This window comes from Rhincodon typus, chromosome 16, assembly GCF_021869965.1.
Source record: "Rhincodon typus isolate 14 chromosome 16, sRhiTyp1.1, whole genome shotgun sequence".
Taxonomy (NCBI): domain Eukaryota; kingdom Metazoa; phylum Chordata; class Chondrichthyes; order Orectolobiformes; family Rhincodontidae; genus Rhincodon; species Rhincodon typus.
This window is the reverse complement of record NC_063347.1, coordinates 26,269,846-26,283,747: the sequence shown is the minus strand read 5'-3', so window position 1 is coordinate 26,283,747 and position 13,902 is coordinate 26,269,846. Positions and strand designations below refer to the sequence as shown.

The following is a 13,902-nucleotide window of genomic DNA, read 5'->3' as shown; positions in this document are numbered from 1 at the left end:
TCTGATGCTGCTTGGCCTGCTGTGTTCATCCAGCTCTACACCTTGTATATCTCAGATTCTCCAGCATCTGCAGTTCCTACTATCTCAGGTGGCAATAACATCTCTGAAGAGTCACATCATGAAATATCTACGCTTTAATCTAAAAGTACCGTGAACTAGTCTGTTGCTTAATAAGTAATTGTCAAAGATTTTGGTGATATTTTAACGTGTTTATGACATGCAACTGATTTATCCACACTGTATTTCTATTATATTTGGTATAATTAAAATCTCCTGTGGTTTTCTTTGAGCTCAATCAAAGGATACATTCAATTATAACAATTAGTGTATCAACCAAAGTATGGTACGAAAGTTAATGTGTCAGCTGACACAGAGGTCACAATGTTACCAGAAGCCATCAGGTTCTGCTACCAGGACAGGAAGTGGGTGGCATACCAGACAGACAGGGACAGAGTTGCTGTCATGATATTGTCAACCCACACCAATTATTGGCAGGCTTCACATCTATGGAAGGAGAAATGCTGAAGCTGGAAAAAAATGGAAGCAAAATAAACAAACAATCTGATGCCAAAAACAGGTGTGGGGCCCAGAGAACTTGAGTGGACAAACAGATGGGCACAAAAGACCCTCAGGTGAGCAAAAAGTATAGTGGTGTATGTGCACCACTGCCAACGCAGACCTCCAGATGATAAGTTATCAGAAGTGCATTTTCGAATGCACACTGCCCTCCCATCACTCTTCCTCCTCTTGTCTAGTAGAGACTGGCCAGCTGCTAAGCTTAAGCAATAGCACTCCACCTCTGAGGAGGAGACGACCTCAGAAGGTGCACTGAAATATCATTGCCCCACAACCTCCATCAGCAAAGTACTTTCACATCAGTAGTGTAGTCGCACACAATTAGCAATAGGATTACAATCTGCTGAACACAGTATAGACTTGCATGAGCAATGACAGCTGACATTACTTACACTTTGATGGACTAGAGGAGAGCCCAGCATCAGTTTCAGGCTGATGAGTTCTGATCCTGTGTCATCCACGAAATGATAGATATTGGAGCTACAGAGCTGGTGTGACAGCATCTGCTGGAGTTTCCAGAGACTGGCACACCCATGTGCAGCAAATGGAGAAGTCCATCCAGACCATATGTACAAATGGCTTCTTCCATCAAGAAATTTACAATACTCCTAACAGAACCAAATCTAGCACAGTGCCTGTTGGATGGTGGAGGGGCACGAGCACCTGCATGCCATCACCACCTCCATGAGCTCTGTGAGCAATGGTTGGGTGAGAAGAGTCAAGACATTTGCATCCATTAACAGACCCTCAGGTGAGTAGAGAGGAGTGACCTGAAAGAAGTGGCCATCTACAGCATCTCTCAGGATACTCCTGGGATGGATGATTGTACCTCAGTCCCTCTGATGGTGACATCCGCACCTAAAGAAGCAATGAAGACGCAGGTGACACTTGAGCAGGATGTCACTTAGAAGTATCCACAAGCACTTGAAAACATCCATCTTTCTACATTAGGTTTCACAGGGTTATATTTTGATATTAGATGGCATCTTGCTGTGCCTATCTCTAAAATGAATTTAGAAATATGGTATAATTAAAAAGGAATCCTTCACTTTAACACTTTTATGAAAAGTTCACTCACTCCCAGAAAAGGGTGTGATGGAATGGGCTATACCAGATCAGGTCAGTGCACTCCAAATGGCGTTGTGACATGTGATGGGTTCAGGAAAATTCTAAAAGCATCCAAGGAAGTGGCAAAGGACTGCAGAAACTGAAAAATTTGTTAAACGAAGTAAATAAATTTCATATGAAACCAACCCGTATTATCAAGTGTCATTTGTATTGAACCTGCTGCCTCTTGAGGCTTCCATCCTCTTTTAGGCACCTGGTCAACATCTCCCACCCTATCCTCAGAGACAATAATAATCTAGATATCCTTGATATTTAAAGTTTCTTCAAACTGAGGCATATTGGAAGACTCCAGCTGCTCTATTTCATGCATTTACAAAGGGTTATAGCCTGCCTGATGTCCCAGTGTGGATTCTACCCCGATGTGGCACAATAGTCATAATCTTCGACAAGTGGAATGCAGGAAATAGCACCAACCTTTTTTCATGGTCTTCTTTGACCTTGTAAAGACCTTCAACATTGTCATGCAAGAGGCATTACTGAAACTCCCCCTCCCTTAAAAGTTTGTCAACATCCTTCTCCTGCTTCACAATGACATGCAAGCTGTGAACCAAAGCAATCAATCTGCCACATACCTAATTCATGTTCCAACTGGAGTCAAGCAAAGCTGTATCACCATACCAAAGCTCTTCTCAATGCTCTTTGCTATAATGTTCCACCTCACCCACAGCAAGCTCCCTGCTGGAATGGAGCTAATCTACAGAACAAATGGAAGCCTGCTCAACCTCTGTTGCCTGCAGGCCAGATTGTAAAAGTTGTCGCATCCTCAATTCTTGAACTACAGTACACAGATAATGCTTGCATCCATGCACATCAGATGCCAAGCTCCAAACCATCATCAGAGTCTTCACAGAGGCATACAAGGAGATGGTCCTTATACTAAACATTCAGAAGACAAAAATCCTTTAACAACCTGCTCCCCTGTAAGAGTTACACTTTTTTTTGGAAATATAAACCAGAAAACGGAGGTTTGCAGTAATACTATTATTTTTTCCACAAACTGAAGGAAAAGTGGAACTGTGTGGTCAGTTAGTAGTGACACAAGAGCAAACAAATTTGCAGAATTAAAGGCAAAATACTGCAGATTCTGAAACAAACACAGAATGCTGGAGAAACTTTGCAGGTCTGGCAGCATCAATGGAGAGAGGAACAAAGTTACATTTAGAGTCCTGTATAATCTCTTCAGAAGCTGGAAACTGGGTTTTGACATTTTTTGATCCACCACACCCCTTCGCCCCAAAACTGCAGAGAGTTGTGAACACAGCCCAGTCCATCACGCGTGCCAACCTTCCATCCATTGACTCCATCTACACTTCTTGCCTCAAAGGCAACTAACACCAAAGACCTCTCCCACCCTGGTTATAATCTCTTTCAACCTCTTCCATCAGGTAACAGATACAGAAATTTAAACGCATGTTCAAGAGCAGCTTCTTCCCCACTGTTATCAGACTTCTGAATGGACCTCTCAAATTTCAAATCTAATGTTGATCTTGCTTCTTTGCAAGTTTGATAATGGGGCCTCAACTCGGGTCAATGTAAAACTGATCTGTGTCCATTGTAAATGGATCCTAAGGTCTTTGCAGGTTTCCCCAACGTTGCAATGCAGAATGAACAACTCTGGTTGAAACAAACAAAGGATACTTTGATGTGGCAGATGCTTGTGAAACTGAGACTTTTTTTGAAGCTGTAACTTTGTATTCCTCACTCTGTTCAATCACCCTCAGATCTCTTGTATGGTATCTGTCTGTACTGCATGCAAAACAAAAATTTTCACTGTACCTAGGTACGTGACACCAATAAATCAAATCAAGCTTTATCAAAATTCACAATAACACCTTGGGCATATAGACCATGTTCTATGCTTTGGGAGATGACTGTCAACAAGGGCAGATATTGACAACAAGGTTCAACACAGCCTTCAGTGTACACTACAGCCTTCAGTTGCCTGAGGAAGAGAGTGTTTGATGATCAAGACCTCAAAACAAGCATCTTTCTCAGGCCTTCCCAGGACATGCTTTTTCTCTAGAATCTTGCAGTCTTAATTCACTGTTGTACGATGTAGCAGTTCTGTGACTTGTTTTCAGGGCTGCCCTGCGGGTGTCCAGGGTATGTGCGATCCATATCCGAAGATGGAAACACTACTTTTTCAGGGCAAGTATGTGCATTTACTCATGTGTAGGGGGAGGCAATTGCCCAGTAGTATTATCGCTGGACTGTTAATCCAGAGATTCAGATAATGGTCTGGGGACCCAGGTTCAAATCCCACCAAGGCTGATGGTGGAATCTGAATTCCAAAGTATCTGGAATTAAGAATCTAATGATGACCGTGAATCTATTGTCGATTGTTGGAAAAACCCATCTGGTTCACTAATGTCCTCGAGGGAAGGAAACTGCCTTCCTTACCTAGTCTGGCCTTCACGTGACTTCAGGCCCACAGCAATGTGGTTGACACTTAACTGACCTCTGGGTAATTAGGGATTGGCTAGGCAGCATTTATTGCCCATGACGCTGTTATCCCATGAATGAATTAAAAAAACCGTCCATTGCCAGTCTCAAAGTTTCCCCAACACCCACAAGTGGATAGAGTGGGGTAAGAAGGCATATGGCGTGCTTGCCTTTACTGATCGGAGAATTGAGTACAAGAATAAGGATGTCGTGTTGCAGCTTTATGAGAATTTGGTTAGGCCACACTTAGAGTATTGCGCTCAGTTCTGGTCACCAAATTACAAGAAGGATGTGGAGACATTAGAGAGGGTGCAGAAGAGGTTTACCAGGATGCTGACTGGATTAGAGGGTATGAGCTGTAAGGAGAGGCTAGAAAAATTCAGCTTGTTTTCTCTGTAGCCACGGAGGCTGAGGGCAGACTTGACAGAAGTCAATAAAATCATTAGTTGCATAAATAGGGTTGATGGTCAGAATCTTTCTCCCAGAGTTGAAATGTCTAATACTAGGTTGCATGCATTTAAGGTGGGAAGGGGAAAGTTTTTTTTACACAGAGAGAGTGGTTGGAGTCTGGAACGCGCTGCCAGGGTTGGTGGTGGAGGCAGATACATTAGGGCCATTTAAGACACTTTTAGATAAGTTTATGCAAGGAATAGAGGGATATGGACTGAAGGCAAGTAGAACAGATTAGTTTAATTTGAAATCATGTTTGGCATAACTTCGTGGGCCAAAGGGCCCGTTCCTGCAGTGCACTGTTCTATGTTTTAACACCGCACCCACTTCGACAAGTCTCAAGGCTTCACAGCCCCTCCCCCCACTCTCAGCTTCGCAAGCATGTGCCACGTGAAAGTATCCTTTGTTTGTTTCAACCAGAGTTGTTCATTCTGTATTGCAACGTTGGGGAAACCTGCAATGACCTTAGGATCCATTTGCAATGGCCAAAGATCAGTTTTACGTTGACCCAAGTTGAGGCCCCATTATCAAAATTGTTGTCTGGCCTGTGGGAGCCTGGATAGCATGCAGTCACCTTGAACTTGCAGGAGTAATGGGTCCAGATTCCACTTCTTTTCCACTTGGCCAGGTCAAAGCACATAGGACAGAATCTAGAGGAAGTTAGAGAACTTGGCAATTTCCTGAAGAGGCAGAGATTTCAACATTTCAAAACTTTTCAGGAAGGCCTGCCACACCTTGTGCCAGTCAGTAATATACCAGGCCACTGCTGGCCTTCCACTGAACAATCAAAAACACTGGGAGCAGAAGACCTGCCTGCTAATAACTACTCGTCAATCAGAAGTCAGGAGTTCTTATGTATTCAGCAGTGTCACAGAGCAGAGGGTGCTGCTGCCAGTAATAGACTCATTCCATGTCTCCACATGAGGAGACACCCAAGTACAGGTAATAGCAAGAAGTGGGTGGGGAAGAGGGCCCAAGGGCGGAAGCAGCAGCAAGAGCAAGAATTGTCTTTTAGTGGGCCCCTCTCCTTTCCATGACGGTTTGTTAATCAGCACAAAACATCTGTGCACAAGAACCTTTCTGGATTAAAACCAACAGCGATTTGATTAAGCCCTTAATTGGGCATTAACTGTCAATGGCTGGGAAGATAGACAATGGCTGAAAGAGTTTAAAAAATTATAATTTAATATAATAACTGACCCAGGCTTAATCAAGGCAGGGTTGGGAAATTTTTGAAATCCCCGTCCACTATATTCCTACCTGATTAAATGTGATCTAGCCCATACAACACGTGCACCTTCATGCAGCAATAAGGCACAAATGGATCACAGATATTTCCTGAAGATTCCTGGAATGACCCTGAGACACAGAAATTCAGCAGAACAAAATGCAGAGTGAGTGTTGAGAATGTGGGTAGGCTTTCATCTAAGTTTTTAAATGATAGCTATTTATCTTTATTTAAGAAAATGTTTGCAAGGCAGAAAAAGATGGAAAGAATGTTTTGCCCCATCCTAATCTGAGATATTTTTCTTTTGAAGAATGAGTTATATTTTGAAAGCTTTTTAAGTCAAGCAGGTTGTCATTAACATCATCTGTTTCTAGCTAGACAATGTAATTACTGACAACTGTGAGCAGACGGAGAGAGGAAATTAGAGAGAACAACATTCAAAACCAATCAATCACAATTATAAATTTAGAGTTTGGAGATGTCTCTAGAAGCTTAGAGATTAGTGTACAGAGATATGGGACTACTTCACACTTGCCTCCAATATCAGATCAGTGCCATAATGTTTCTAACACTGCCAACTGATACGTGATGCAGAGGTGCCGGTGTTGGACTGGAGTGGACAAGGTCAGAAATTACACAACACCAGGTTATTGTCCAACAAGTTTATTTGAAAACACAAGCTCTGGGAGCGTAGCACGTTAGTTGGGTGAAGTGAGAAGGAAGAACACAGAACCCAGAATTTATAAGTAAAAGATCAAAGGGCCATACAACTGATGAGGATGTATTAAACAAATCTAAGATGCTGTTAAATCTTAAAATCTTCTAACTGACTAAATTGATTAATACATATGATCCACTGCTGTATTCAGCTAAACCTCAATGTCTAATCCCTAGTTCAGTCACATCTGACCTTTCCACTCTGTAATTCCACTAAGCCTTCTCTTTGTACAATGATCAATGATCTCTACATGCTGCTATAACGGCATGGCCTTCATCACAATATTGCCATATTCCATGGTGCATTTGGTCTGTCAAATCCTAGGACCATCCCAATACCAAAGCTAATAAAGAACTCCCAGTCCTTTTAAATACCATTCTCCCAATAATGCTAAATATCTGCCTCTAACAGCACAGTAGTTTGCTGCATTATTTCAATTTTTAGAAATGATAAGAAATAGCAGTTAAATGATTAAAGAGACAGGAATAAATAGAAGATCAAGGACACTGACTTATGGCTTTCACAGAATACCGTAAGAGATAGAATTTTGGAACTCAATCCTCAGAGCACTGGCAAAAATTCCAGAATGCCTTGCAATAAAATGATTTTTTTTTGCTGAAGTGTAGCACTTCAGTGTTACACAACAGCGTATTCTATAGTCTCTGCGCACGTCTGTCTTACTTTGTACTTCACGGCCAGAGTTTTAATGCCTATTGGAGCCAGATTGGGAGGTGGAACAGATGGTAAAACGGTGGCAAAAGACATCAGGAGTCAAAAGAGTCATACAACACCGAAACAGATGCTTCGGCCTTACTCATCCATGCTGACCAGGTTTCCCAAACCCCTATAAACCTTTCTCATTCATATACTTGTCCAAATGTCTTTTAAATGTTATAATTGTACCCACCTTTACCACTTCCTCTGGCAGCTCGTTCCATATACACACCACCCTCTATATGAAAAAGTTGACCCTCAGGCCCCTTTCACATCTTTCCCCTCTCACCTTAGACCTATGTCCCCCTAGTTTTGGACTCTCCTACCCTGAGGAAAAGACCTTGGCTATTAACCTTATCCATATGAACTTTATCTATGCCCCTCATGATTTTATAAACCTCAATAAGTTCACCCCTCAGCCTCCTGCACTCCAGGGATAAAAGTCCTGCCTTTCTTACCTCTCCAGAACTGTATGCAGTACTCCAAATGTGGCCTTACAGATGTCTTGTACAGCTGTAACATGATGTTCCAACTCCTGTAATCAAAGCTCTGACCAATGAAAGCAAGCAATGGGAGCAGAGAGTCACATAAACATGTCCCACAGAAGTCGTTTCCTCGGACCCAGAATATCAATGGAAGTTGACTTGATGGTAATGCAGTTGAAGGATTTAGACAAAGAAATCTTCAGAAAATTACTTAAAGCTGTCAAGTCACTTGAAGGAAAAGGCCCCAGAGAGTTGGTGAGGAGTATTGTCAAGACAGAGAGCCTACCTGAAAAGCAGCTAAGTTATATCCTAGCAGGCAAGTACATGCTGCTCGGAGAAGCTCTGTGGTTACCACAGATTTCCCTCAAGCAAAAGGTTTTTAAAGGGGGATCCAAGGGACCTCAGGATTCCAGAGGAATTTATTTCAGACTTTGCGAGTATTGTGTTTGGTAACAGACAGCCAGTATTGGAGACTACAGCCTTGCAAAACCGGACTCAATTGCCAACTCTTCAAGATTTCAGATGGAGGCTTGATGTGGCAATTTTTTCCCAGTTCTTTGATCCGTGCCTTGCAGCCTGCTATACTGATGCAGTTAAAATTGTCAAATGGTAACGTCCATCGTTTTGAAGTACCAGTTTCAAAGTTTCAGGAATTGCAGTACAACATTATCCTAATCCTGAAGGAAATGAATGCTTCTCTTTTCCAAGTCATTCTCAAAATGCAAGATTAGCACATTTGTCATCAAAACAAAACTGTAAACTAGTGTTATATGTCAGGACCTTTATCTATCTAATATATAGAGACTTTATGTCAAAGGCAATCCAGCTTTATTAAAGCTGCCTTACCTAGAGAACTTTTCATTATTTTTGTCACGTTCACAAGTCATGTCTTGTGAACTGTGATTACTGGTGTGTCACGGTTTCTTGAATTAATTTTGGTATTCAACAGCCTTAAAATGCCTGTCTGTCTTGGGCGCAAGCTGTATATCAGTTAAGGCTGAGCAACTGGCTTGATAGATCAGTCCAAGTCACCTACTGCACAGGAGTTTATGTAATCAGGAAAATTACATTGGCAGTTGTCTGTGTATAAAGTGGTAGAGAGAGGGGAAACGTAAATTGTGGAGTAAAATTTTAAAAATGATATGCAAGAACTTTAACAAACAAGAGCAATAGTACAAGTTAAAACTGGAAAATAATTAAAGAATGAAAATCACGTGTCTGAACATGACCAGACCTTTTATGTAAGCTTTTAAGTTGAGCGCTCTTTAGCTTGTACAATAGCAGATCTAGTATCAAATGTAATATAACCTCGAAACTGGTAGAACATGTTATATAAGGCACGATACTTTGCCATTTGTTTTAAAGTACGGTAAAGTTTCTGACCAGTGCAGAACCCAACCATTGTGTTTGTGGCTCCAAATCAATGAAAAATCCATCCATGAATAGGTAGTGTGTTTGTCTAGTATATGTATGAAACTACACTACTTATCTTGATTCAAGGATCTTGGATTCAGATAGAAACTATTGATGTCAAATCTTCAAACTTGCACTGTAAGAGCCCAGTTGCTAGTCATTTGGAGCCATATGTTTTTGGTGCAAGTCTCTCTCCTAAAACTGATAGGAACAGGGAAACAATTGAAATAATAAAGTGTTTAAACATGTATAAAAAAGAAATTGGCTTTCATTGCAGGGGAACTGAGTTTAAGAGCCGCCAGGTTATGCTGCAGCTCTATAAAACCCTGGACAGATCACACTTGGAATACTGTGTCCAGTTCTGGTCGCCTCATTACAGGAAAGATGTGGAGGCGTTGGAAAAGGTGCAGAGGAGATTTACCAGGATGTTGCCTGGAATGGAGGGAAGGTCTTATGAGGAAAGGTTGAGAGAGCTAGGGCTTTTCTCTTTGAACGACAAAGGATGAGAGGTGACTTGATAGAGGTGTACAAAATGATCAAGAGGTATAGACAGCCAGAGACTTTTTCCTAGGGTGGAGGTAGCTATCACGAGGGGGCATAGTTTTAAAGTGAGTGGAGGTAGATATAGGGGAGACGTCAGAGGTAGGCTCTTTACTCAAAGAGTGGTCGGGGGTGGAATGCATTGCCGGAGAGGGTAGTGGAGTCGGCCTCATTAGGGGCATTTAAGCGGCTATTAGATAGGCATATGGATGATAGTATAAGGTAGGGGTGGAGGTTAGATAGCCCTTAGGATTAGGGTAAAAGTTCAGCACAACATCGTGGGCCGAAGGGCCTGTACTGTGCTGTACTGTTCTATGTTCCATTAGAATTTAAAGTCACTTAGTTACCTTAAAATATCAAGATGTTAGAGAAAGGAATTCTGGTGTGAAACTACTGTACAAGAATTACTGTTGGCTAGTGTATAAGGGATGTTGTTTGCTTTTGAAATTTAAGGAGTTTAGGAGTTAATGTAGGTTACTCTGTGCTTAAAACTCTTTGAATGCGTGTGATCAGTAAATAGATTGATTTACAAAAAAAAAGTGCAGATTCTCAAAATTAGAAACAAATCAAATTGCTAGAAAAACTCAGCAGGTGGGGCAACATCTGTGGAAAGAAAGCAGAGTTAACATTTCACGTCCAGTAGCCCTTCTTCAGAACGGTTCTTGAAGTTTACCTACGGAGGAGAAACAAATCATAGGAATACCAAAACACCATGTTCCCCTTCCAAATAACATACGAACTGGAATGAAAAATGCCAACATTCTTTCAACACTATTAGATCAAACAACTTCTTCCCCTTTGTTATCAGTCTTTTGAATGGACCCCTGAAATAATAAATTTAATGTTGATCTCGCTCTTTGTGCGCCTTTTCTGCAGCCGTAACATTGTATTCCTTGCACTGGCCTATTACCTTTATGCACTTAGTATGGTATGATCAGTCTGTACTGCACACAAAACAAAGCGTTTCATTGAACCTAGGTACATGTGACAATAATAAATCAAATCAAAAAATACTCAGATCACAATATCTTGGCACTATTATCAGCATAAGGACTACAGCAGTTGAAGGAGAAGAAGGTTTTATTACCCCTTTCATAAGGATAGGTTAAATTGTAAACTCCCAGGCATTGCCAACATACAAACAGCAAAATGGTAGAAAGGATTGTGACAAAAGTTCATTACATATTATGGTTTGGGAACTTGGGATCCAGAATGAAGAAATGATGCATAGCTTTAAGTCTGATTTGCATTACGATATTGAGAGAATTAATAAGGGAAGGAGATAACAAGGTGCAGAGCTGGATGAACACAGCAGGCCAAGCAGCATCATAGGATGCTAGAGTCATAGGAGATAGAGTCATACAGCACAGAAACAGACTCTTCAGTCCAACCAGTCTATGCTGACCATAATCCCAAATTAAACTAGTCCCACCTGCCTGCAAATGGCCCATATCCCTCCAAAGGTCTGAGTGATGTCAGGCTGTCTGGATGTTTACATGCATTATGTATAATACATGTATACATGCATTTAAATTAAATTTTTACTATAGCCCAGTGCATTAGAAAAAGAGGATAGGGGAAAGAAAAAAAAAATTGGGGGCTATTGCCTAAGATGTTCCATGCCATAGACTATCAAAGACTGACAAGTTTATTTAGAAAGACAGTATGTAGGCTGCCTCAGAGAAAAGCAGTCATTCAGAGAGAAAGGACCTATTACAGCGGCATTTCTAATTAGCACTCTCTAAAACATTCTGCCCTCTGGGCAGAAAACAAAAGGTCCTCATGGCTTACAAAATATATTTAAAAATGTGTTTAAATTCATTTTAAATAAAAAGTTATTTAAATTAACTCTCCCAAGTCTACTCCTTCCCCTTTACCTTTGATCGTTTGTTTCCAATAATGGGCTTTGTGTGTAAATATTCAACTGGCTACCTGGGTGTTTTACTATTGTGGCCAGTAGGTTAAAAAAATGCAGAAGAAAAGTCATGGTGATTTTCATGGTGGGAAGGTCACTCAGTTGTGTGCAATAACACTTCTGGGTATTATTGCATTGTCCTTCTTGGCTCTGCATATAAAATGAACAATTGGAAATATGATTTTCTGGTGGTGCTTAATAGATGAAAATTACCACTGGTGATTAGGTAGTGGGAACATCTGCTCGGTTGCTTGTGGTAGCACACGCAGATATGAAAATGTCTCCCACAGGTTCTTGTGGTGCAGTGGTAATGTCCCTACCTCTGAGCTAGGAGTCCTGCGTTCAACTTCTACCTGCTCCAGAGATGTGTCATAACATCTTTGAACAGACTGATTCAAAACTATAATACTCTCCCAAGACTTACAAAAGAAAACACTCTCCCAAGACCTAGGGCCATACCAGCCTTAATGCACCCAATCTTGTCTGATTTCAGAAACTAAGCAGTCTCAGGCCAGGTTTATACTTGGACTGATGATCATCTGGCAATACCAAGTGAATTACAATTAGGAGCTCTAGTGGTGTACTCTAAGTGTCCCTACCTGAGCCAGGAGGCCTTCCCTCAAGTTCCACTTACTCCAGAAGTGTGTAATGGTATCTCTGAACAGGTTGATGAGGAAAATTTCTAATACTTGCCCAAGGCTGATAAAAGAAACCTTCTCAGAATCTTCCATGTTAATGCGCCGATTTGTCATTTATCCTATGCTAAGTCAAAGGATTATGAAAGCCAAAATGCGACCAACTACCATGTCATTTCTTCTAACAAGTTTAATGAAGCATTTGACAAATAAGTGTATTCTGCGCAATTAATAATTCTATTATTCTATAACTCTGTTAATCTGAATTATAGTAATGGTTGTATTCGTCTGTGGAAACTCAAATATAGCTCTAATTAACTGGAACCATTTACCAAAAGCTTTTATTGGTGACAGCTTTGGAAACATCACAAATGCTTCATAGACTCGAAACTGAAAATCTCCAACAAAAAAAAACTTATGACTGCTCAATGGTGTTTTGTGCTGTGCATTGCAGGCAAAATTACTGATATTGAAACTGACTTCCCTTGACACCAACTGTATCATTACGCATGTCTTGTTGCAGACTTAAAATATAATATATTCATCATGTTACCAAGACGACACTGCCCTTTCAACGCAAATCTGAAGTATTACAGATAGTGCTGCACAGACCAATGGACAAGAGCTGAATCATAAGCATCACTGAAAAAAAAATCTGTACATTATCAATTATGCCATCATTAAGCAAAATCCTATTTTAGACTTCTGTAATTATTTGTATTATCTGTGTAAAACATTTGACCTATGGTTAAATATACTATTTATATTTATACTTCAGACGTAGCATTACAGTATTAGCAACCTCTCAATAAATAGGTTTAAAACATCAAAGACAGCATTTTAAAATCCAAGCGAACAGTACTTGACATTAATTGAGGAATCTTCCAACTCTCAATAAATTAAATGTTCACCTCTTCATTGCCAAACACATTTTGTGCAGTACACCAAAAATCTTCAACTTTAGCTTATCCAAATTATTACCCAAAAATATAAGGTTCAAAGCTCAAGAATTCCAACAGCTAATTACCGACTTACATCCTTTCAATACCAATTCACACACCAGGACGGAGTTTTAGGAATTCAGCTTGTAGCCCTATCTGTACCTCACCAAGTGGTAGATTTGTTGCCAAGTGCTCTTTAAGGATTCACAGAACTTTCTTGGTCTAGTTTAATAGAGGAAAAACTACTTGCTGGTCTAACTTAAAAAAAAATGGTGGAACCAGAGGAGTGTGAATCCTGCAGCTATTCCTGAATTGCAGGTTTTTTTGTGAATTTCTAATGGTCATTATATAGCAGAAGCAGCAATTCTTTTTATTTTAAAATTATTTTTCCGAACTGTTATAGTCCAAAAGAAAATACGCAAAAGAAATGTAAAGAGGGAGAGCTTTCTTTTCACATGGAGTTCGTAGCAGAGGCCTTCACGTGTTTGTCAAGTATCGATCTGGAAAGGGATTTTTTTGGTTTATAACTTCTAGGTTTTAAAGAAACAGTGGAAAAACAAACACACACAGGAGGAGAGGTCATTTTACACATAAGAGTTTGTGGGAGAGGCCTGTCCAAGTGTTTGTTCAACAGCTCTGGAAAGAGACTTTTTCTGTTTTTCCAAACATTTGAAAGTGGACTGTTAGAGGACTCATGGAGGAGGTTTTTTTTTCAGT

General features: G+C 40.5%; 1 protein-coding gene and 1 pseudogene across 1 annotated transcript in view; one reads left to right on the top strand and one right to left on the bottom strand.

Annotated features, from left to right (window-relative positions):
- Window positions 1–13,902, bottom strand: part of cacna1da (calcium channel, voltage-dependent, L type, alpha 1D subunit, a) — a 504,619-nt gene that overhangs the window by 375,191 nt on the left and 115,526 nt on the right. The window lies entirely within an intron of this gene.
- Window positions 7,850–8,472, top strand: LOC109931655 (annotated as a pseudogene).